At 38.1% G+C, this 22,448-nt stretch overlaps 1 pseudogene; it reads left to right on the top strand.

The window, feature by feature from the left end:
* Nucleotides 1-288: 288 nt before the first annotated feature.
* Nucleotides 289-831, top strand: LOC125349909 (annotated as a pseudogene).
* Nucleotides 832-22,448: the final 21,617 nt, after the last annotated feature.

Genomic DNA, 22,448 nt, shown 5'->3' with positions numbered 1-22,448 from the left:
GAGGAGGAGGAGGAGGAGGAGGAAGAGGAAGAAGAAGAAGAAGAGGAGGAGGAGGAAGAGGAAGAGGAAGAAGAAGAAGAAGAAGAAGAAGAAGAGGAAGATGATGATGATGATGATGATGATGATGATGATGATGATGATGATGATGAAGACAGTTCACTAAGAAGTCAGCTGAGCAAAACTGGAAGAGATATTGATCCCAAGAGATATGAAAATCAGGGAGATGCTGCTGTTTCAGGATCGCGACCAGAGCATCTGAGTAATAGTTCTTCAAGTCTACAATTAAAAATGGCCTCTAAGAAGACTACGTGGCAAAAAATGGGAAAGAAACAGAATGGAAAGAGTAAAAAAGTTGAAGAAGCAGAGGCTGAAGAATTCGTTGTAGAAAAAGTACTGGACCGACGTGTAGTGAGTGGGAAGGTAGAATATTTCCTGAAGTGGAAGGGATTTACAGATGCTGATAATACGTGAAGAAAATTTAGATTTTCCAGAATTAATTGAAGCATTTCTTAATTCTCAATAAGCTGGTAAAGAAAAGGATGGTACAAAAAGAAAATCTTTATCGGACAGTGAATCTGATGATAGCAAATCAAAGAAGAAAAGAGATGCTGCTGACAAACCAAGGGGGTTTGCTAGGGTCTGGATCCTGAACGAATAATTGGTGCCACAGACAGCAGTGGAGAATTGATGTTTCTTATGAAATGGAAAGATTCAGATGAAGCTGACTTGGTGCTGGCAAAAGAGGCGAATATGAAGCGTCCTCAGATTGCGATTGCTTTCTATGAAGAGAGACTAACTTGGCATTCTTGTCCAGAAGCTGAAGCTCAATAACTGTTTGCATTGCCTTTTATATATATTTATACATATATATAAAATCCGAGTCTTGGTTTTTGAATTAATGGTGTGAAACAACTACATTCTAATGAAAATCAAGTATGATATGTTGGTTTTGAAAGTAGCATTAGGGGAGTTGAGGTTTTTCTTTTTTCCTCAATAGCACCAGTTACGTTGAACAAATATAATAAAGGCTTTCTGTAGTTGCTTACTTAAAAAAAGAGAGAGAGAGATGAAAAATCACAACTTAGAAACACAAAAAATGCCAAAATACAAGGCAATATGATTTTTCCAAGTGCTTACCATTCAAAGATACTGGGATTCAAAGATATTGGAATAGGTGGGATACCAGTTGAAAAAAAATTATAAATTTAGAAATCTACTTATAGATAGAGCACCTGCCTAATAAGTGGAAGGCCTACAGTTCAAACCTTAGTGCTACCAAAATAACAATAATAATAATAGTAAGTGACCTCAAAGAGGATTCAAATGGAAGTTAACTCAAAATCTGGATGACAAAATTAACACGAATGAGAAATTCAGTAAGAATATTGAGTTTTTTTTAAAGAAAGAAAACCTTGGAAATGAAAATTTCAAAATCAAGTAAAAAGTCAGTAGAAAGCCTATAGACTAGACCAGACAAAAGACAGACTGTCAAAGGTTGAAGACAAAATTGGGGAAATATTACATTCAGGCAGCAATTAAGGGAAAAAAATAAACAAGCATGACTACATCTTTCAAGAACTCTGAAGTATAATGAAGCAATTTAACCTAAGAGTCCATGGGCAAGAAAATGAAGTTAAAATACAAAATAAAGACAGAGAAAACTTACTTAACACAATTGTAAAAAAAAATTTTTTTTCACAAATCTAAGGACAGACATAGAAAATCTATATAAAGAAGGCCCCAGAACCCCAAATAGATATGAACAGAAAAGACCCTCTCTACATCACAGTTTAGTCAAATTTTAAAGTGAAAGAAAGAGATAAAAGGTATTCAAATGGCAGAGGCAAAATTTAAATCATCCTTATTTTCAGATAATAGGATTCTATATTTGAAAGACCTTCAAATAAATAAATAAATAAAACATCTTAGATCTGACAAACACTTTCTTCCTAATTCCCGACAAAGGTGCAAAAACCTTATATTGGAGGAAAGACAGACTCTTCAACAGTGATGCAGAAAAAAATGGATGTGCCCATGTACAAGACTAAAACAAGACCCCTATCTCTCACTGTACAAAACTTGATTTTTGACTTGACTAAGACTTGAAGCTTTGAAACTACTAGAGGAAAATATAGGGAAAACACTTCAAGATATAAGCACGAGCAAGGATTTTCTAAAGGGTTCCAATAGCTCTGGAAATAAGAAATGATAAGTGGTATTGCATCCAATTAAAAAGCTCCTGCCGATCAAAGGAAACAATTATCAGAGTAAAGATCAAATAGAATGGGAGAGGAATCTTTGCCAGTTATCCATCTGACAAGGGCTTAATACAGAATATACAAAATTCTTTTTTAAAACACCAAAAGAAATATCACGAGGAAATCCCTCACAATTACTACGCAACATCATTTTTTTTTTTTTGAAGGGAGAAAATCTGGTTGGTCAAACATGCTCATCTCTCACACTCTGAAATGATTTGTCCTAACCTGGTATTTGAAAAGAAACGCTGCAGGGTTGGAGGTTTGGCTCAGTTGGTCGAGCGCCAGCCAATGAGCGAAGTGTCAGGTACCAAGTTCAAGTCCTGGTCTGGCAACAAAACAAAAGAAAAAAGAAAGAAAAGAAAAAGAAATGAGAATCTGAGGCTGTATCCAGGGAAGTCTTTCGACAGGAGCAGAAAACAAAGTCTTACTCTGACTTCACTGAGCCTTTTGGGGCTGCCCTGGGGGGAAAGGGGCCCAGCTGAAAGAGGTTAAATACATACATTTCCAGAAGAACATTCCTTCGTTAAAACCTGCTGTTTTGAATTTCCACAGCTATAGCTTTGCCTAACTTCCTGCAGCAGATAGATTCAAACAATTTCCCTTGCAGGGCCAGAGAGCTGAGAGCAGCCTAGACTGGTCTTATTTTGTTGGTTGGTTTTCTAATAATGAGAGACATGAAATCACAGTGAAACAATTTGTTATCTTCTAAATAATGACCTTGCCATGGGTGCCAAATAGTCACACTATAGCTAATTAATCATTTGTCTTCGGTGTCAGAAACAACAACAACAACAACAAAAAAAAACAGCCTAACTTTCTGTGAGGGCATTTCTACTTAACAATAGCCAAAATGCAAACAAAACACACAAAGGACCTTTTTTTTTTTTTTTTTTTTTTTTAATGCAGGTCTCTTGAGGCTTGAACTCTGGACTTGAGCCCCCCCCGTCCTTGGGCTCCTTTTTGCTCAAAGCTAGTGCCACCACTTAGGCCAAATTAACTGGAGATAACAGTCTCAAGTACTTTCCTGACCCAGCTGGCTTTGAACAATGAAGCTCACTGGCTATGATTACAGGTATCAGCCACCTGCACCTGGCTTTTTTGTTGTTGATCATGCACTGTCCCTGAGTTCTTTTGCTGAAGACTAGTTAGTGTTCTACCACCTGGAGCCACAGCGCCACTTCCAAGTGATGTCTTTTCTACTAATTTTCTTCCAAGTGATTCAAAATAAATCCCAGCATTGAGCTTTGAGTGGAAAGGTTGTTGAGTAAATGACAAGAAGTCATCTCTTTGGAGGAGTAGGAAGTCTAATCATTCTAACACCCAGAAATCAGCCTGACACAGGTGGCTCATGCCTATAATCCTAACTACTCAAGAGGCTGAGATCTGAGGATCAAGGTCCCAAGCCCGCAAGAACAGACAAATCCCCAACACGTATCTCTAATTGATCAGCAAAAAAAGCTGAAAATGGAGATATGATTCAAGTGACAGAGTTTCAACCCTGAGCAAAAAACAGCCAAGCAAGAACATAAGGTCCCAAGTCCAAGCCCTAGTACAACAAATAAATAAATGCATATGTACACCTGAGATGTCCCAGGAACACCTGCATGCATTCAGTTATGTGCCAAAAGCCCTGCCCAGTAATGAAGATTTCATTACAAGTCTGGAAGTCAGGAAGCTGACAGAATAAGTGTAAGCCACTTGCTCCCATTCTCCCAGTGAGAAGGCAGTCCAGTGGTCTTTTCTCCACTGATCATTTGCATACACCACCGGGCAGAATCACTGAGCCCATTGTGAAGAGAATTTTGCCCCAGGGCCCCACTATCTGCACTGCAGACTCAGCAGGAAGTTCTCAAAGAAGAGGGAAATAATCCCAGGGACCTGGACTCTATCCAGACTGACAACAAGGTCTTTGCTGAGACCAAAGCCTCAAGATAGAGCAACAAAACCTCATTAACACTGGGCTATCTCACACCTCCTCCCTGGATCTAAGGGGACCAGAACTGTGGGAATGGGTGTGACACCAAACTCTCCTGAATGACAAAATGTGCTAACAGTTCCCAGCTTCTCACCACTTTCTGTCGCCTTTGATGCTTTATCACATCTGCTTCTTCCCTCCCTAGGGTTAAGCTTACATTTATTAAAGAACAAAGCTGAAACTACAGCAAGTTTCTTCTTATGATCTAAAGCAATTCATGGAGAAGTCTCTCCTTCTGCCTGTTTGGGAGATCTATGTTAAAAGCCTCTTTTGCTGTATACAAATTGTGCTCACCAGTGGGGCTCAGAAATTTTCAAAGAAGATCATGAATCATTTGTTAAAAAATCATGATACAGGGGCTGGGGATATGGCCTAGTGGCAAGAGTGCTTGCCTCGTGTACATGAGGCCCTGGGTTCAATTCCCCAGCACCACATATACAGAAAATGGCCAGAAGGGGCGCTGTGGCTCAAGCGGCAGAGTGCTAGCCTTGAGCAAAAAGAAGCCAGGGACAGTGCTCAGGCCCTGAGTCCAAGCCACAGGACTGGCCAAAAAAAAAAAAAAAAATCATGATACAAATGTCACATTGTCATAAGCAACCACTGTAAGTTTTGCCATGCCATGACATCTCCAAAAAGAGTATGCAGAAATTGCCACTTCCTCCATATCTCCAAAATGAATCCTATGTTAATTTCTTCTAAGATTCAGCCAAGGTAAAATGAAATTTAATTTAGCACTTCCTATACTTAAGCTTATAAGAACCACCTTTATAATTAAATTTAAATATTTCAAGATATGAATCATCCTTAGTGAAATTCCTTATAGGAACCCTAACTCTCATATCTCCTGGATTCCATCATTTGTTGTACTACTTTTCAGGTTTTTTTGAACCAAAAGGGCAGTTAATTTTTACTTGACTAACACTATCCAGTATGTTAGAAATATAACCAGATAGTATTACATTCATTTATGAATGAAATCATAACCTTAGACTGAATATCAATATCAGCATTTGAATTGACAAAAGTAAGAGAAAAAATGACCATATCACAGGCACTTCTTACTGAAAGCCCCTAGAATATGTTGCTTTACCTTTAATTTGTTCATTGGAAATTAGAGAAGATGGACTAGATAGTATTTCTAGATAATGATTTCTCTGAGTCTATGCATAGTGGACTTTTCCAAAACTGAGGTTGAGTGCAAAGCCAAAAGGCACAGCCAACAGATGAAAGAGGGAAGAAAGTTATATTACTCACAGTAATAACAAATAAGAAGAGCCCTGGGGTTACGTGCCAAGCAGTGCTGTCCCTGATCAAAGAAGATCTAGATTGATAGAGCACACATTCAAAAAGGAAAGTGGATGCCTGTGAATACTTCTGGATATGCTCAATTCAGTATTCTAATGAACTACATTTACTCTACATCACCTAAAAGAATTTCTGAGTTACTGACCTTGGCTGCTTCCTTCCAATTCTCTGCAAGAGTTTTCAGCTAACACAAAAATAGTGAACAACTTTAAAGGGAGAAAGCAGTATCTTGTTTGTATTGTTATTTTGAGATAGGACTTGGTTATGTAGCCCAAGTTGGCCTAGAACCCATGATCTTCTGCCCTCAGCCACCCACTACTGAGTTTACTAATGTTTACCACCATGCCTGGTAGATTAACCACCTTCTGCCTTGTAAGTCTGCTCCTAAAGCTTCCTGCCTCACTTAATTAGAATCAATGATTTAAGTGACTTAGGTTCATACTTCATTATACTAATACAATGATAGAGTATCTTTTTTTTGCTAAAATATCATACAAGCTATATTGAAATTATATGTTTAAGGGAGAAATAGTGTTTTTTTCTTCCATATCCATTATAAGGTTCGTGTCTGACACTCTTAAAAACAAAAGACAGGTAAGTATGAGAAAAGTCTAGCGATTGTATCTATGCTTCCATTCCATGATGACTGGACAGTCACCAGAAGCATGACTTACTGATAATAAGATAGTAGAACCTTGACAATGCTTGTTTGCTCACATTCTTTTTGGCTGGGGTAGGATTCCAATGGAATGAATGTTTTATAACCAACTTCCTTTGGACACAATAGGTTAGAGAATTCTCCTAGGAATATATGTAGGATGGAAAAGTAGACAGAAAGTCAGACTGAGCTTGTTTTCGTACTTTTCTCAATTGCCAAGGTTCCAAATTTGGGGCATGATGCCTGAGACCCAATAGTTAATTTCCCTTTCTCCTGCCTTTCATTCTTTCTCTATAATTATATCTACTTGACAAAAAAGTCAAGTATGCAAATGAAAATTGCTTTTATCACTGCAAGATTTTCCTCTTAAATCATTTTCTTTGTGTATATTCTGGCTTTAGAAATCTGACTTCATGAGCCAGACCCAAAGAAACATGGACTCTCTGGTCTCCCTCATAGGGAATAATTAGTACAGGTTTAGGCTAGTAACAGCAGAGGATCACAAGAGCCCAATAGCTATGACCCTATGAACACAAAAGATGATGCTAAGTGAAATGAACTCCATGTTATGGAAACGACTGTTACATCACTGTTGTAATTACGTTCAACATGCAATGTGAAACCATAGCTTCTATTATTGATGATCCTCTTGTATGCCCTTCCTGTGGTTGTACCTGCACTATCACTTTATCTTATCTGAGTACATTGGAAACTGTGTATACTGGTATTAGAACTAGGAAACTGAAAGGGAATACCAAAATTGAGAGACACAGGGTAAAAAAGACAAACGATTGCAAAAGCAATACTTCGAAAACTGTTTAGTGTAAATCTACTGAACAACTCATGGGGGGGAAAGGAAAAGGGGGAGGGGGGAATGAGGGAGGAGGTAACAAACAGTACAAGAAATGTATCCAATGCCTAAAGTATGAAACTGTAACCACTCTGTATATCAGTTTGACAATTTAAAAAGAAGAAGAAGAAGAAGAAGAAGAAGAAGAAGAAGAAGAAGAAGAAGAAGAAGAAGAAGAAGAAAGAAAGAAAGAAAGAAAGAAAGAAAGAAAGAAAGAAAGAAAGAAAGAAAGAAAGAAAGAAAGAAAGAAAGAAAGAAAGAAATGTGACTTCAGGTGACAGCTTACACCAAAACCCATTGATGCTTGAACCCTTAGTATAAAGTAGCATTAAATCTTTAATGATGCACACAGCTCCTCCCACATACTTTAAATCATCTCTACATTATTCATGCTACTTAATACAATATAAAAATGTGTTAGTAGTTCTTTTACCATACTGTTTAGAGAATAAGATAAGAAAAATACCTGTACATGTTCAATAGAGATACAATGTTTTTCCTAAATATTTTCCATTGGTGTCTGATTATGGAGGTCAAACCATACATGCTCATCTCTTCCCTCTGAAATTAGGACACCTCTATTGAACGGAGATTGGTCCTTGGTTATTGATTGAGTAACAAATGAGTTTAGATAGGAGTTCCTCCCTTTTGTGTCAACTGTGCTGTGTTTAATGTAAACACCACATGGGAAAACTAATTCATATCACACCACCCAGTTTGTATCTACAAGAAAATCTCCAATTTTCTTTCCATGTTACCTAGTAAAAATTTCCAATATTCTACTATATCTCTTAGATCCCTAGATCAAGTATTATTTTGATAGCACACTATGCAGACCTCAGAATATCACAGGTAGTAAAACAATAATGTGCTTACCCTCAGCAAAGTAAGGAAGAGAAGCTGGTTCAAATTAGAAGGCTGGGAACCCTGAGTCAAACACTTCACAAGTATCAGCTCTTTTCATCTCCACCACAAGAAATTTACTGGATATTTATTTCCCCTATTTTTCAAGTGAGGGGCCAGATACTGAGAGATTAGGTAATTTATGCAAATTGAGCAAATGAAGTGTTTGAAGTTCCTAGGTTAGATAGTTACCAAATATGTGCTTTCCCTAAGTTGCCTTCCTCACTTGAGAACTTTCTCTGATTATCTAAAATTGTTTGCCTGGAAAAAAATGAAAATGTAACCGTTAACTTACAGTTGTATGTTTTAAAAATTGTTTCTTACTGAAAGAAGAAATTAATTAAAAATAAAATATGACAAAAGAACACATAACAGTGCAATACACACATTCATCTTCATTATTCACTGGCTGGTGGTAGTGTTAGCATAATTCCCTACTTGTATTTCCCTACTTCATTTGTTTAATTAGTGTTTACTTTCCCTTTCCCTATTCTGAGACACTTCAAGAGATGCCATGTCTCAGAATAGTTTTTTTGTTTTTTTTTTTTTTGGGGGGGGAGGGTTGCCAGTCCTAGGGCTTGAACTCAGGGCCTGAGCACTGTCCCTGGCTTCTTTTTGCTCAAGGCTAGCACTCTACCCCTTGAGCCACAGCACCACTTCCAGCTTTTTCTGCTTATATGATGTTGTGGAAATTGAACCCAGGGCTTCATGCATGCAAGGCAAGCATTCTACCACTAAGCCACATTCCCAGCCCCCCAAATAATTTCAAAGAGCATCCCCAGTGCCAAAGTTCAGCAGTAACTTCTGTGCTGCCCAGGAAAGACTAGTAAGTGGTCTCAAGTTTTCTATTTGAATTCATGCTCAGAACCATCAGAATGAATTCACATATTTGTGATGCTTAATAATTTGATTTATTCCATTACTATTTGCTGAAATATTTGCATTTACAGAATATTTTGATGTGTTGTAGTAGTTATGAAAGCATATATTTAAAATGCAGACTGTCCAGGCAAATATGGAATATCCAGTAATTGTAGATTACTGCTTAAAAAAAAAAACAAAACACTAGAGATCTGGGACCCTACGTGTAGATTAGTGGTAGAGCATTTACTTAGTATTTGCAAGGAAGGCTCTGGGTTTAATCCTCATCATTTGAAAGGCATACCATTTCTATAAGTCAACTTTCTTAACTTCTTGCCTTGGAGGTATGTTTGTTTTATTGATCTCTGCATGTACTCGTGTGTTGGAGTTAGCTTAGTAGCTGACATAATGACAGGTTTGTGGAGCCCAAGTTAAACTTAGGCATTAACACCTGAGTGAATAAAAACAATGATTATATGACTGAACTTTAAACAGGATCCTCTGATTCTTCTTTTCAAGGAGGTCTCATGGTTGGGCTTCTCTTTAGCCTAACACCCAGTTTTAGTGAGAATCCTAAGTGAGTTCAGCAAGAATAACCCACCTTTGATTATCTGATCATATCAACCCTCCAACCCTCCTTTAAGTCTGTTTAGCAAGTATTCTCCTATCCTTGATGCCTCTTCTTTGTCATTTTCAATCTATTAACCCTGCTCTGCTCATTGGATAAAAAAAAAAAAAAAAAACTCCAGATATCATTTGCAGTATTTACAGTTCAGTCCAATCCTTTCCCCTATCACAATTGTTCTGACTAAGCCTTCCTGTTTTAACAAGTGTCAAATATTTACTAGTATTTATAATCTCCATCAAGTTTACAATTACATTTCAGTCACACATATTAAAAACATGATGTTAATCCCTGGGGCATAAAGGGCCTCTTAATACTTCTCCCTACCATATACCACTTTTTCTACCTTTCTGGAACTAGAAGTCTGGGTCATTCTTGAAACTGCTGTTTGCATGGGAATGTTCCAGACCAGTGAGGCTGGAGACCAGGGAATGAGCAGAAGCTCCCCTTGGACCATAAAGTGGTGAGTGGGACTTTTGTTTGCCAAGAATGGAGCCCTCTGGCATAAAGTAGAAGCTATTGTTGGTGAACAGATGGTACCAGGAAGGATTACCAGGCCCCAGAAACCGTTTGATGGTCACTACAAAGAGATAATGGATTAACAACAACCTTGCTGAGGCTTTGCAGGCAGAGAGTAGAAGAAAGCTTGAGGAAGAGTAAAGATTAAAAAAAAAAAAGAAGAATAGTTAAGGGAAAGAAAGGTTGGACACAGCAAGAAGTGGGAGCTTTGAACACCGTGGTAAATTCTGGCAGAATCCTAACAAAGCCTTGAATAAAACCATGCTCAGCCTTTCCTGAAGCCAAAGGCAGCTCTTGAAGCTACAGAAAGGGACAGCATAAAGGCAGTGAATACACTTAACCACATGAGCATGTGTTACTTATTCCTGCACATTTTATGAGCTGTTTTTCAATCATTGAGTGTTACCAGTGTAGGATATTAAGTGATTTATTGCATAATATTATTCCACTGCCATTACATGTGAGACCATTTATAAATTTTCTTTTCAATACTATATATTGGGCAAAGGTAGTTTTTGTTTTGTTTTGTTATTTTGGTCAGTCGTGGGGCTTGAACGCTAGGCCTAGTCGCTGCCCCTAAGCGCTTCAGCTCAAAGCTAAGGCTCTACCACCTTGAGCCACAGAACCACTTCAGGTTTTCTAGAGGTTTATTGGAGATAAGAGTCTCACAGCCTTTCTTGCTCAGGCTGGCTTTGAACCATGATCCTCAGATCTCAGCCTCCTGAGTAGCTAGGATTACACACATTAGCCACCAGAGCACAGCAGTAGCTGTTGTTTGTTCTATATGCTAACAGCTTTCCAGAACTCTGCACACTTTATTAACATCTTTGCATTCCCTTCCTTGGATTAAAACACTATTGAAAATTGCTCTAATTTTCTCAACATACTGAATATATGATTCCTGATGAACAAAAGAGTGTTAAGAGAAAGGACTACGTGGGACTATGTGAGACTATGGCCGATTATCCAGATCCTTCTTTCCACTGGGAAAAGAGCTATTCCTTAGGGATTGGAAGAGCACAGCATTGCAATTTCCACTGCAGGAAAGGCCACAGGCTGAGTGCTCCAACAATCTACCTTGCCCTCATCTAACCTTTGGGAGTCTGTGCTCTGTACACCACACCACTCCAGCGTGCCTGTCCTCTGACTTCCATTAGGTTGGGCAATGAGAAGCATTGCAGGAGATAAGAGAGGAATGGGCTTTTCTGGAAGTGAGTTTCCTCCCACTCCAGCCTCCTCCCTTCCTGGCTCCCAGGCTCAGTGACTAGAGCCCTAAGGTCATTGCTCCTAGCTGATGGGGCTGCTTGGAAACCAGCTTGTACTTTCTCATAACCACTTCCGGCCCTCTTTGAGAACATGCAGGGAGAAGTTTCACTTCTGCTGGTGCTGGTTGGCCTCTGCCGCCATCCATCCTCTGGCAGACGCCTTACCATTATCCATACATTTTGATAGTATCATTTTAGTGTGTGTGTGTGTGTGTGTGTGTGTGTGTGTGTGTGTGTGTGTGTGTGTGTGTTGGGATGGAATCCCGGGCTTCATATATGCTAGGCAAACAACCACTGGGCCATATATACAGCTCGTCATTTAGTCAATCCTTTGAGTAGACACATGTTTCTTACTGGGGCCTTGATCATCTTAACGCCTCTTCAACCAGTGTCAATATTTTATATCTGTCTCACCTTCCCAAAATACAACTACATTCTGACATGTTTATTTGTATTTAAGAGCATTTTAGACAGCCAGGAAGTGGCAGTAGGCTCCACTTCCAACAACATGAGGCTCCTTGAGAAGCTATTCTCCAGTGAAACAAGCAGAACTAATGAAAATCATTTTTAAAGTCTCTAGAAAATGTCCTAAGGCCACATAGAAAATAAACAAACTTCTACTCAAGAAAATCTATTAACTCTGAGTAAGAAAAAAAAGTGAGTCTGTAGCACTTTAGATAGAGACTGTTAGCTCCCTCTCACAGGAGGGTGAGATCCCTCTTCTACTTCCTTCCTAGTTAGGGAATGTTGTCTCCCTCTGGGAGAAGTGAGTCATCTTCTTCAGCTCTATGGTGAAAAGCCTAAACTCCTGGCCAGGAAGGTAGATGTGGAAAGCCCAGAATTCTAGAAACCCAATTATCATCTTCCAGCTTACTCTAAAGGGCAGAAGTTTCACACTAGGTGATCTAAGCCAAGATGATCACAGACTCCCTTCCTCTGCACAGCCTCTAGGGCTCTAAGATTTTGTTCAAAGGATATGGTCATCCATTGAAACCAAAGGCCCTGAAGCTCTACTAAAAGAATTGATTTTATTGTTTTAAAAAACGAGTGTGAAGAACTCAAGCAAAACTAGAGAACATTTTGCTGGTAAATAATTTAAAGGGAGCTGGTGGCTCTGTACGGGTAATAATAAAAACAATAGGTCAGCTAATTTGACAACGATAAGTAGGGGATGAGATCTCTATCAGAAATCAAAAATTGATCTCAAAAATCACTCCTATCAGAGCTGGAGATAAAGCTCAGTAGTAGAGAGCACTTGCTTACCATGTACAAGACCCTAGGTTTGATCCCCAGACATGCTATGTGAATTTAAATTACTTCTATGGGAATTTAACTGAGTCAGACTATAGAATAAAGCATGCCTTAAGCATTGTCAAAACAATTAGCAGAATTAGCAGAAAACTGGTGAAACCAATTTCTTGTACAACCAACCAAGTAGACAGATTGTTCAATCAGATTTTAAAAGATCCCAACTATATGCCATCTATAAGAAATATACTTTAGATTCAAAGACCCAAATAAACTGAAAATACAAAAATAGAAAACAGTATATCATGTAAACAGAAGCTATAAGAAAGCTGGAGCTGGGCTGGGAATATGGCCTAGTGTCAAGAGTGCTTGCCTCGTATACATAAAGCTCTAGGTTCCATTCCTCAGCACCACATATATAGAAAACGGCCAGAAGTGGCGCTGTGGTTCCTGTGGCAGAGTGCTAGCCTTGAGCAAAAAGAAGCCAGGGACAGTGCTCAGGCCCTGAGTCCAAGCCCCAAGACTGGGGGTGGGGGGGAGAGGGTGGGAGGGGGGAAGAAAGAAAGAAAAGAAAGCTGGAACTGGGGCATATGGTGCATGCCTGTAATCTCTGAACTCAGAGGAGTAACAGAAGAATCATGAGTTCAAGGTCAGCCTGAGCTACATAACAAGACCTTGTCTAAGACCCAAAAATAAAAGGGTACTGAAGGCTTGGCTCATCAGTAGAATGCCTGCCTAGCAAGAGCAAAGCCCTGAATTCAAACTCCAATACTCACTCACACACATAAAGAAGGAAGCTAAAAATAGAGGAAAGAAGAGTGGGAGGAAGGAAGGAGGGAGAAAAGAAAAAGAAAGATGGAGTGGCTATAGTAGACAAAATTAATTTTAAAATAAAACAAAAAACTATACAGATATCATGACTAAAGTATCATTTTTATCAGGTAGACACTACAACTGGAAAGTTATCAAGATCTAGAAAGAGAATCTCAAAATATAAGGGATATAAACTGACCAAATTGAAGAAAGAAGTAATTGGAGACTTCCCTACTCCACTTTAAGTAATGAATATAGCAGAAAGTAAATACAGAAATAGAAGCCATGAACAATGTGACAAACTACATCTAAAAACTTCCACCCAGTAGCAGAATATACTTCCTCTCAAGTACATACAAAACATTCTCCAGAATAGAGCATATGTACGAAATTAGAAAGCATTCTTAAATAATGTAAAAGTTGAAAGCCTACCAAGTAAGTTTGCAAACCATGATATAGTAGTTAGAAATTAATAACAAAAGAAGCTGAAGATACTTTCAAATGTACAGATATTGAGCAATAACCAAGCAATGTTTCAAAGAAGAAATGACAGATAACATTTTCAAACATCCCAAGGTGATAAATGAAAGCAAAGATACAACATACTACAACATATAGAAGGCAGCTAGAGCAATCCGTAGAGGAAAATTTATAGCCTATGCCTACATAAGTTATTACAAAATTCCTAGAAAAGAAAGAAAAAATCTCAAATCAGTAACCTACCCTGCTTCTAGGAAGGGAAAAGCCAATTAAAACCTACATTATGCAGAAGAAGTAAACAATGAATATTAAAGCAGAAAATAATAAAATGATGGATAGAAAAATAATCAAGAATATAAGCACGAGGTAACAAATAGTACAAGAAATGTACCCATGGCCTAACATATGTAACTGTAGCCCCTCTGTACACCACTTTGACAATAAATAAGTAATTATTTTTTTAAAAGAATATAAGCAAAAACCAAAGTTGGTTCTTCAAAAAGAATAAGAAAGTTGGCAGACCTTTAGCTGGACTGACCAAGCAAAATAGGCCAAAACTAAATTACTAAAATAAAGAATGAACTAGGAGACATTGCAACTGATTTTACAGAAGTAAATAAGATTATAGGGGACTATTATGAACAAACTACATGCCAACAAATTAAGTAACTTAGATGAAACTTTTTTAAGTGCCCATAATGACACAAACTATCAAAACATTAAAGCCGGGTGCCCTTGGCTCACATCTATCTTGGCTACTTAGAAGAATTTAAGTTCAAAACCAGCCAAGGAAGACAAATCTATAAGACTCCATCTCCAATTAACTATCAAAATGCCAGGCTGTAAGTATGGCTCAAGTGGTAGAATATTAACTGTGAGAAAGAAAGCCAAGTGAGACTGTGTCGGGGATGGCTATACCTTTAAGACCTGGGACTGCTGGCTGTTATCCACTCCTACCTTCTCCCCGGGTCTGGAACCTCCCCCGCCCTCGGTCTGTAATGGTGCCGGCCTGAGCCCAGAGGACCAGTCCTGGGGGGACTGTGGTCTCCACCTCTGCGGGAAGTTCCGTGACATCACCTTAATGGACAGTTCATTAGCCAATCGTTAATACCCAGTTAGTCCCTCCTCTTCCTGCTGCCATTACTGTTATATAACACCCCCCCCCCCGCCGCCCCAATAAAACTTTGGGAAGCTCCTGAAGCTGACTCTGAGATGTCTGTGCCTACTCAGCCTCCTTGGCAAGTATGGGGGGGAGGACATTCCTCCCGGCCACACCCGGCCCTGAGCTTATCCGTGGCCCTCACTCCCACATTACTTCCTACTGGCCAGAGGATATGCATGAGAGTGAAAGGGGAACACATGGAGGGGGCAAATAGCCCCAGGATCTCCCCAGAAGGGGGTTTAAAGCTAGCCTGGCAAGACTGTGAGGTCCTGAGTTCAAATCTCAATACTAACATATGTACAAACTGATCTGAGAGGAGATATGATACTTATAAGAAGCAAACAAGCTAAATTACTGGGCCTAGATAACCTCTCTGATGAACTACCAAATATTTCAGTAAGAATTAGTAGTATTCTTTAAAAACTTTTCCAAATACTAGAAGAGGGAAGAATACATTCTGACCTGTTCCATAACACCAGTATTTCCTTCATACCAAAACTAAGTGCAAGCATTACAAGAAAGCAAACTACAGACCATTGTCTCTTACATATATGGATAAAAAAAAAAATTCTCAATAAAACCTTAGCTAACTGAGTCCAGTCACCTGTATTAGAATCAAGTGAAATTTACACTAAGGATACAAAGCTAAAGGACTGAAAAATCAATTAATATAGTACACCATATCAATAATCCAAAGCCACATCATTATTTCAACAAATACTAAAATGAAAGGCAAAATATCAATTATCTCTTGATGGTAAAACCTCAATACACTAAGAATAAGTGGAAACTTCCTTAATCTAAAACAGAAATTTTATATACAACCTAGAGTTAGCATCCTACAATGGTAAAGGAATGTCTGCCTAGAGATCAGAAACAAGACAAATATGCTCACTGTTGCTACCTCTATTGAATACTACACCTGAAGTATTAGTTGGGTAAGGCATTCATATTTGAAAGGAAAAAGTAAAGCTATCTCTAACTGTACATAATGAGACCATACATACATAAAATCCTGAAGAATCCACTAAAAAATTAGAATAAATGAATACAAGATCATTACAAAAAGTTGATTGTATTTCTAAAGTTAATGCATAGTCTGAAAATAAAGTTAAAAAGAACAGTCCCATGAACAACAGCATCAAAAAGAAAATTACTTAAAATACATTTAACAAGAGAAATGCAAACCCTAAAAAACATTATCAAAAGAAATTAGAGAGCATTTAAATCATTGTTTGTTTGTTTGTTGCCAGTACTAGAACTAAATTCAGGACTTGGACGCTGTTCCTTAATTTTTTCACTCAAGTCTGGACACTCTACCACTTGAGCCATGCTTCCACTTTCGGCCAGCATTTTTTCAGCATTCACCTGCACACACTTCATTTTAGTCAGGTTGAATTTCTGCTATCAGGATGCTTAGGCAGTACGGTGTAGTGGCAAAGAACCCGCTTCCTGTGGGAGAATCCTGACTTACTGTGCCTCAGTCTCCTCAGCTACAACATGAAGATAATAATTTCTAAGCCAAAAGACTATTAAGGGAATAAAAAATGCAACATTTATAAAGCTTTTAGGGCCTAGCATATAATAAGTGCCAGATAAATACCACTTCATTATTAGTTCAGTCTCTTTCATAACACTAGCCCTAAGTTTCCCCATCATGAGGACAGGCTAATCTTTGTATGCCATCCTTTCATCAACAGTGGGGCTCATAGACTGATGCACGAGCCAGTTGAGAGCCAGTGATAGTGGACTCTCTTCTATCGGAGTAGCAGATTCCCTTCTTCAAATAGTAATGAGACATGTGATTATTTTCCACTAGTGGTTCTGGAAGTCCTCAGGGACCATGGGGAAAACCCCCCTGAAGAGGTAGTGGCAGGAATCCTTTTCCCCAACACCCCCCCCCGCACACACACACACACACACACACACACACACACACACACACACGGACTCCAGATAAATGTTCTCATAATTTCTACCCTTCCCCGAGTTAGAAGCATTCCAGTTTGCCCAGGGTGACCTCGGTTTTAACCCATAGCCCAGAATAACTCATAAGAACCTGCCTTTCCCCCTCCTATCCCAGTTTGGATAATAAAGGAAGATAATCACCCTATCTATCACATTGCTTGTGTACTTTGCATTCATAATTAATTATTTGACATCTTTATTAGGTATTAAGCCTAATAAAATGCAGAAGCTATAATCATATTAGTCACTATTTTATTTTCACCAATTAACAGAGTGCCTGACATAAAATAGGTGTTTGATGATTATCTTTGTGATAAATAAAGAAAGTTTTCCAAATTATCACTACACCTACTTCAATATCCAAAGGTTTTCCTCTTCCAAAATTATCACCCCATAAAGCTGTCTATACTCTTTGGTTTTGAAGCTTATTTTGCAATGAATTAGAATACATTGGAAGGGAAACCCATGTGGTAAGATGGCACTGTAACATACACCCTCCAATTCAGCCATTCATGATCCTCTGGGAGCCAATGGACAGAAATATCCTATTCTCTTGCCTCAAGCTATCATAAAATCTCCTGTCCTTGTACAACTTAATATACACAAATACACACATGTGTGCACGCACACATACACAAACACAAACACTTGAAAATTCCAGCACACCAAATGGCATAAAGATTTTTTCCCACTTGAAACCAGAAACACAGGGTTAAGTTCCCAGATGCATTGACAATTCCCCTCCCCATTACCTTTCCCCAATGAGGCCTTTGAAGCTATTGCAGCAAATTTAAGTTGTGCACATGAATACTAATTTTTTTTTCTCTTCTGCCTAATGCTTTTTGGCCCTTACTTAACCTGTCTGCCATTTCAATTTAGCAAACACACAAAGAAAAGTTTCATTGGGTCCCTGAGTAATTTTTAAATTTCCCTATATTTTGTCATGATTTTTTTCATAGCTATGAGAATTAATTTGCAAAGAAGTTGGAAGAAGTCTTCTACTTTCAAGAGGTGACACTGTGTTCAAGTTATAAGAGCAAGAACAAAGTCAGGTGATGATATGCTACAAATAACTTATCCATTTGATATAAGAGGATTAACAGTAAAGAAAATAGGTTCTTCAGAATGGTTCTGGCTTGCATTTAGTGAGATTCACAGTGCCCCAAAGGGAAATGTTGCCAAATCTAAATGGTTTACTATATCTTCTAAAGTTAAGCTTAATTCAAGTTACTTTTGTGCCCTAAGGGTAGGTAACCAATATTCAGAATCCAAGGGCTGATTCAAGAGGAAAATTTTAGATAGAGATGGCAAATGTACAAGAGGGTAAATACACAGAGTAATAGTGGTAAAACCTCATGAATATTAATTTCAAATCTTGGCCCTCTCAATAAACCAAAAATATTTTCAAGCTTTAGGAGCAAATAAAGTAGGCTGTTCCATCTATCCAGCGCATTTTTGTGTATGTTGTTACTGGGGCTTGAAGTCAGGACCTGGGCAGTGTCCCTCAGCTTTTGGGCTCAAGGCTAACTCTGAGCCACAGTTCCACTCACTTCTGGCTTTTTTTGGTAGCTAGTTGGAGATACGCATCTCACAGACTGTCCTGTCTGAGCTGGCTGCAAATCTTGATCCTCAGATCTCAGCCTACTAAGTAGCTAGGATTATAGGCATGAGCCACCAGCAGGCCTCTTATCTTTTCAGTGTATTTTAAATCTCCTTTCCCTCTGTGGTGGTTTTTTTCCACTGATGTTTTCTAGATTGTAATATTATAAAAAGGAAACTGCCTTTCCCAATAGTTCTTGAATAACATCCTAGAGCAAGTAGAGCCCTGACCCTCTGCTCAGCCTGCCATGTGAAGAGCAGCTTTCTTCCTCAAATGCCTTCAACTGGTTTTGTCATTTTCTTTCCCACACTCCACACCTTGCTGGAAAGAGAATTATGAGACCTGAATCAATCTTTGGCCGAATGGAGAAGTCTTTTCTCAACCATGTCACTTTTGCTTCTCACTTAATGCTTTTCCTTCCTTTCCTGTTTTTTCATTTCCCTATGCCCCCACCCACCCACACCAAAGTAATTGATTTACACAACTATTCATTTACTTCTTTTGTAATGCTGGATGTTGAACTATAAAAAGAGGAGTAGAAAGAGATGGTACTGAGTTCCATGTGAAAATCTTTCAAGAGTTGGGATGTTACCTGCAGAGTCCTGGCTCTTATATCTAAACTAAATTAGAAGCACCACTTAGGTGTTATGTCAAAGACTTTTGGACAATAATACCAGAAATTGTCTCCTGGGTACAATGACAACCTATATTAGTTCTTTTTTCATATCATTATTTGGATTCTCAAAAGGACAAATGCTTCTCTTATTTTCTATTTTAATCTGCCTCACTATGAAGTCTGAAAGAAAGCATCTAACTTTAACCACATATATTCACAGCCCCAAAGAGTTGCTCTTTCACAAATACTTCCATTGTTGCTTTGACTACAGTAGTAAAATTTTTCAATATAAATTATATGTATATCTATATTACTTTTTAAGATGTATACACAAATTCTTTGAGCTTTGCATTTTGGCTTTATGGTTTGAGGTTATGAGAGTTGGAATTTGCATTTTTAAATGTACAGTATTTTAAAATAGGACCTTTTAAATAGATAGATTAGAACATCATGGTTAGCTTTCTCTCAAATATGCTATCATTACATTGTTGTTATTTGCTGTTTCATAGAAATATTTAAACAAAAAAAATACCTAAAATAAAATTTGTTTGGAGTGTTGTTTTTTCTGCATATGTGTATGTGTGCCAGTCCTGGGGCTTGAACTCAGAACGCTGAGTACTGTCCCTGATGTTTTGTGCTCAAAGTTAGCACTCAACCACTTGAGCCACAGCTCCATTCTAGCTTTTTGGAGTTAGAGATAAGAGTCCTAAGGACTTTCCTATCTGGGCTGGCTTAGAACCATGATTCTCAGCCTCCTAAGTAGCTAAGATTACAGGCAAGAGTCACCAGTGCTAACTAACTTTTCATAGCAATTTGCTAATCATTTTAATTTAGACCTTCAATTAAATACTCATTAAATATGCATAGTTTCAGGTTTTTTACCTATGTAAGCCAATGGCTAATAATACTTATACTTTTCCTCCTATGCTCTGAACAACACATACCCTACTTATTCTTTTAACTAAAACTCAAACTGTGGTCACAATCCTCAGTAGTACCTTCTATACAGCAGCCATGTAATGAACACAATTTCATTCAAAAACTTGACACAAGATAAAGCTGTGTCTCAAATTATCAGGCAGAAAAGACAGGTCTTTAAGTAAGCATGTTCTAGATCAGCCCAGTTGCCAGGTGGGAGGACCAGTCCCTCAGTGCACAATTTGGGTCAGAAGGAGGTCTCTTAGTTTAGCCAATTAATCCAAAAGTGGTTTACTTCAGCCCAACTGGAATGTGCCTTGTTTATCCTAAGCAAATATCAAAGACGCAGTTCTGTTCCTAACATGAAGATAGATTCTAAAGCTCCACATGGCACTCTAATAGTTTTCTTTATTAATTTGTTTGTTTTAATTTTTGATTGATTGGTTTCGTTTTTGATTTTTGTTTTGTTTTTGTTGCCAGTCCTGGGGCTTGGACTCAGGGCCTGAGCACTGTCCCTGGCTTCTTTTTGCTTAAGGCTAGCACTCAACCTCTTGAGCCACAGTGCCACTTCTGGCTTTTTCTATATATGTGGTGCTGAGGAATCGAACCCAGGGCTTCATGTATACGAAGGCAGCACTTTACCACTAGGCCATATTCCCAGCCCTGATTGGTTTTGTTTTTAAGGTAAGCTCTTGCTGTATTGTCCAGGGCTGGCCTCAAACTCACAATCCTCCTGCCTTCTGAGCACTTAGATAACAGGCATGTACCACCACAACAGGCACATTTTGTCTATTTATTGTCTGGTAGACACTGTACAGATATGATCAATTAGGGTTACTCTGGGGCATTTGTGGCCAATTACTAATGAATCAGGATGGCTATACTCATGTCAAGATGAGTCTATAAAAAGTGGTATTAAAATAACTAGATAGCTGTAGTTTAAAAGAAGGAAAATATCTGCTTCTCCCCTCATAAAACAGAATGATTTCCAAGAATGAGAGATGTTTTCAAATGAAACCATATAAATACTATTTGAAACACCAGTGGATTGCTTTATGATGTGAGACGGGGAAATATTTTCTTAATGAGGATTCAAAATCCAAAAGCGGAGAGAGCACAAAGCCAGAGAGAAAAAGGACTGATACCTGATATAGAAAACAAAATCAAATAATACAGTTTTGTTGCCAGACACAGCAGCTCACCTGTACTTTTAGCTCCTCAGAAGATAGAGATTGGGAGATTGTAGCATGAGAAGAATACAGGCAAAATGCTCATGAAAAACTCTATCTCAAACAGTAAAAAATCTGGCCCTGATGGCCTATGCCAGCCATCCAAGCTATTCAAGAAATGTAAATAGAAGGATTAAAATCCAGACCGGATCCATGAGCCCCTGTCTTGAAAACAACCAGAGCAAAAAAAGGCTGGAGTTGCTCAGGTGATTAAGTACATGCTTAGCAAGTGCAAAGAAGCCTTTAGTACAAAAAAAAAAAAACACCCTTGGAATAAGTAACATAAAAAATGAGCAAATGACAAACTGGGAAAATATGTGTAATTTATATGATAAAGGGTAAATACTATATGAAGAGCTTTTAAAAATTGAAAAAGAACAATGACACTCTATTGTCACAAAAATAAGAAACTTGACAAATTAATAGAAGTAACCTACCCCATTGTTGATACTAAAGCAAGTATAATTTCCAACTGTACAATTTTTATTTATCAGATTGGGAAAATCCCAGAATTTGACCATATTCAGTTAGTAAAACTGGGGAAAGCAAGCACTTTCACTCTGTGATGGAAATGCAAAATCTAACATTTCTTCTCAAGGAAAATTTACTAATACTTCACTAGATATTCCCAGGTGACCTCATTTCTAGTAATCTATCCTAAAGGTACACTGACAAAAAAAAAAGATGCACAGGACCATGTATAGGACCATCAGTCAAGATTATAAAGGACTTGAAAATAACCCAAATGTCCATCACGAGATGAATTGAATAAACCAAGATAGAGCCAATACCAGGCAGCTGTGAAAAGAAATAAGATAATACTAGTGGAGTGATTTTCAGATTAATCATTAAATTTTAAGACTCAATAGAAGGCTTAGCGTATATAATATTCAGATAGTTGTCTATGAGACAGAAAGAAATACATAGGAAAAAACAGGAATCTACGTTCACGCTTCTTTGAGTATGCTTCGTTTTGTTCATAGGCATTCGGTCTGGTAGTGACATTTCAAACAATTATAAAAATTTAAACATAACAAAAAAATGAAAGCTGCCAGAAAATCGAGAGCAAAATTAATGAAATGGATAAAATTGTGTATGGGAAAGATGCCAAAATCGCACAGAAGAACTATTCCAAATGACTTTGAAACATTGTAAAGCAATTGTAGATTTCTATCAGAGTATACTCTGAGGA

Source organism: Perognathus longimembris, chromosome 4 (genome assembly GCF_023159225.1).
Source record: "Perognathus longimembris pacificus isolate PPM17 chromosome 4, ASM2315922v1, whole genome shotgun sequence".
In the NCBI taxonomy this organism is placed as follows: Eukaryota; Metazoa; Chordata; class Mammalia; order Rodentia; family Heteromyidae; genus Perognathus; species Perognathus longimembris.
Note: the sequence above shows the minus strand (reverse complement) of the source record. Positions and strands in the feature narration are given on the sequence as shown.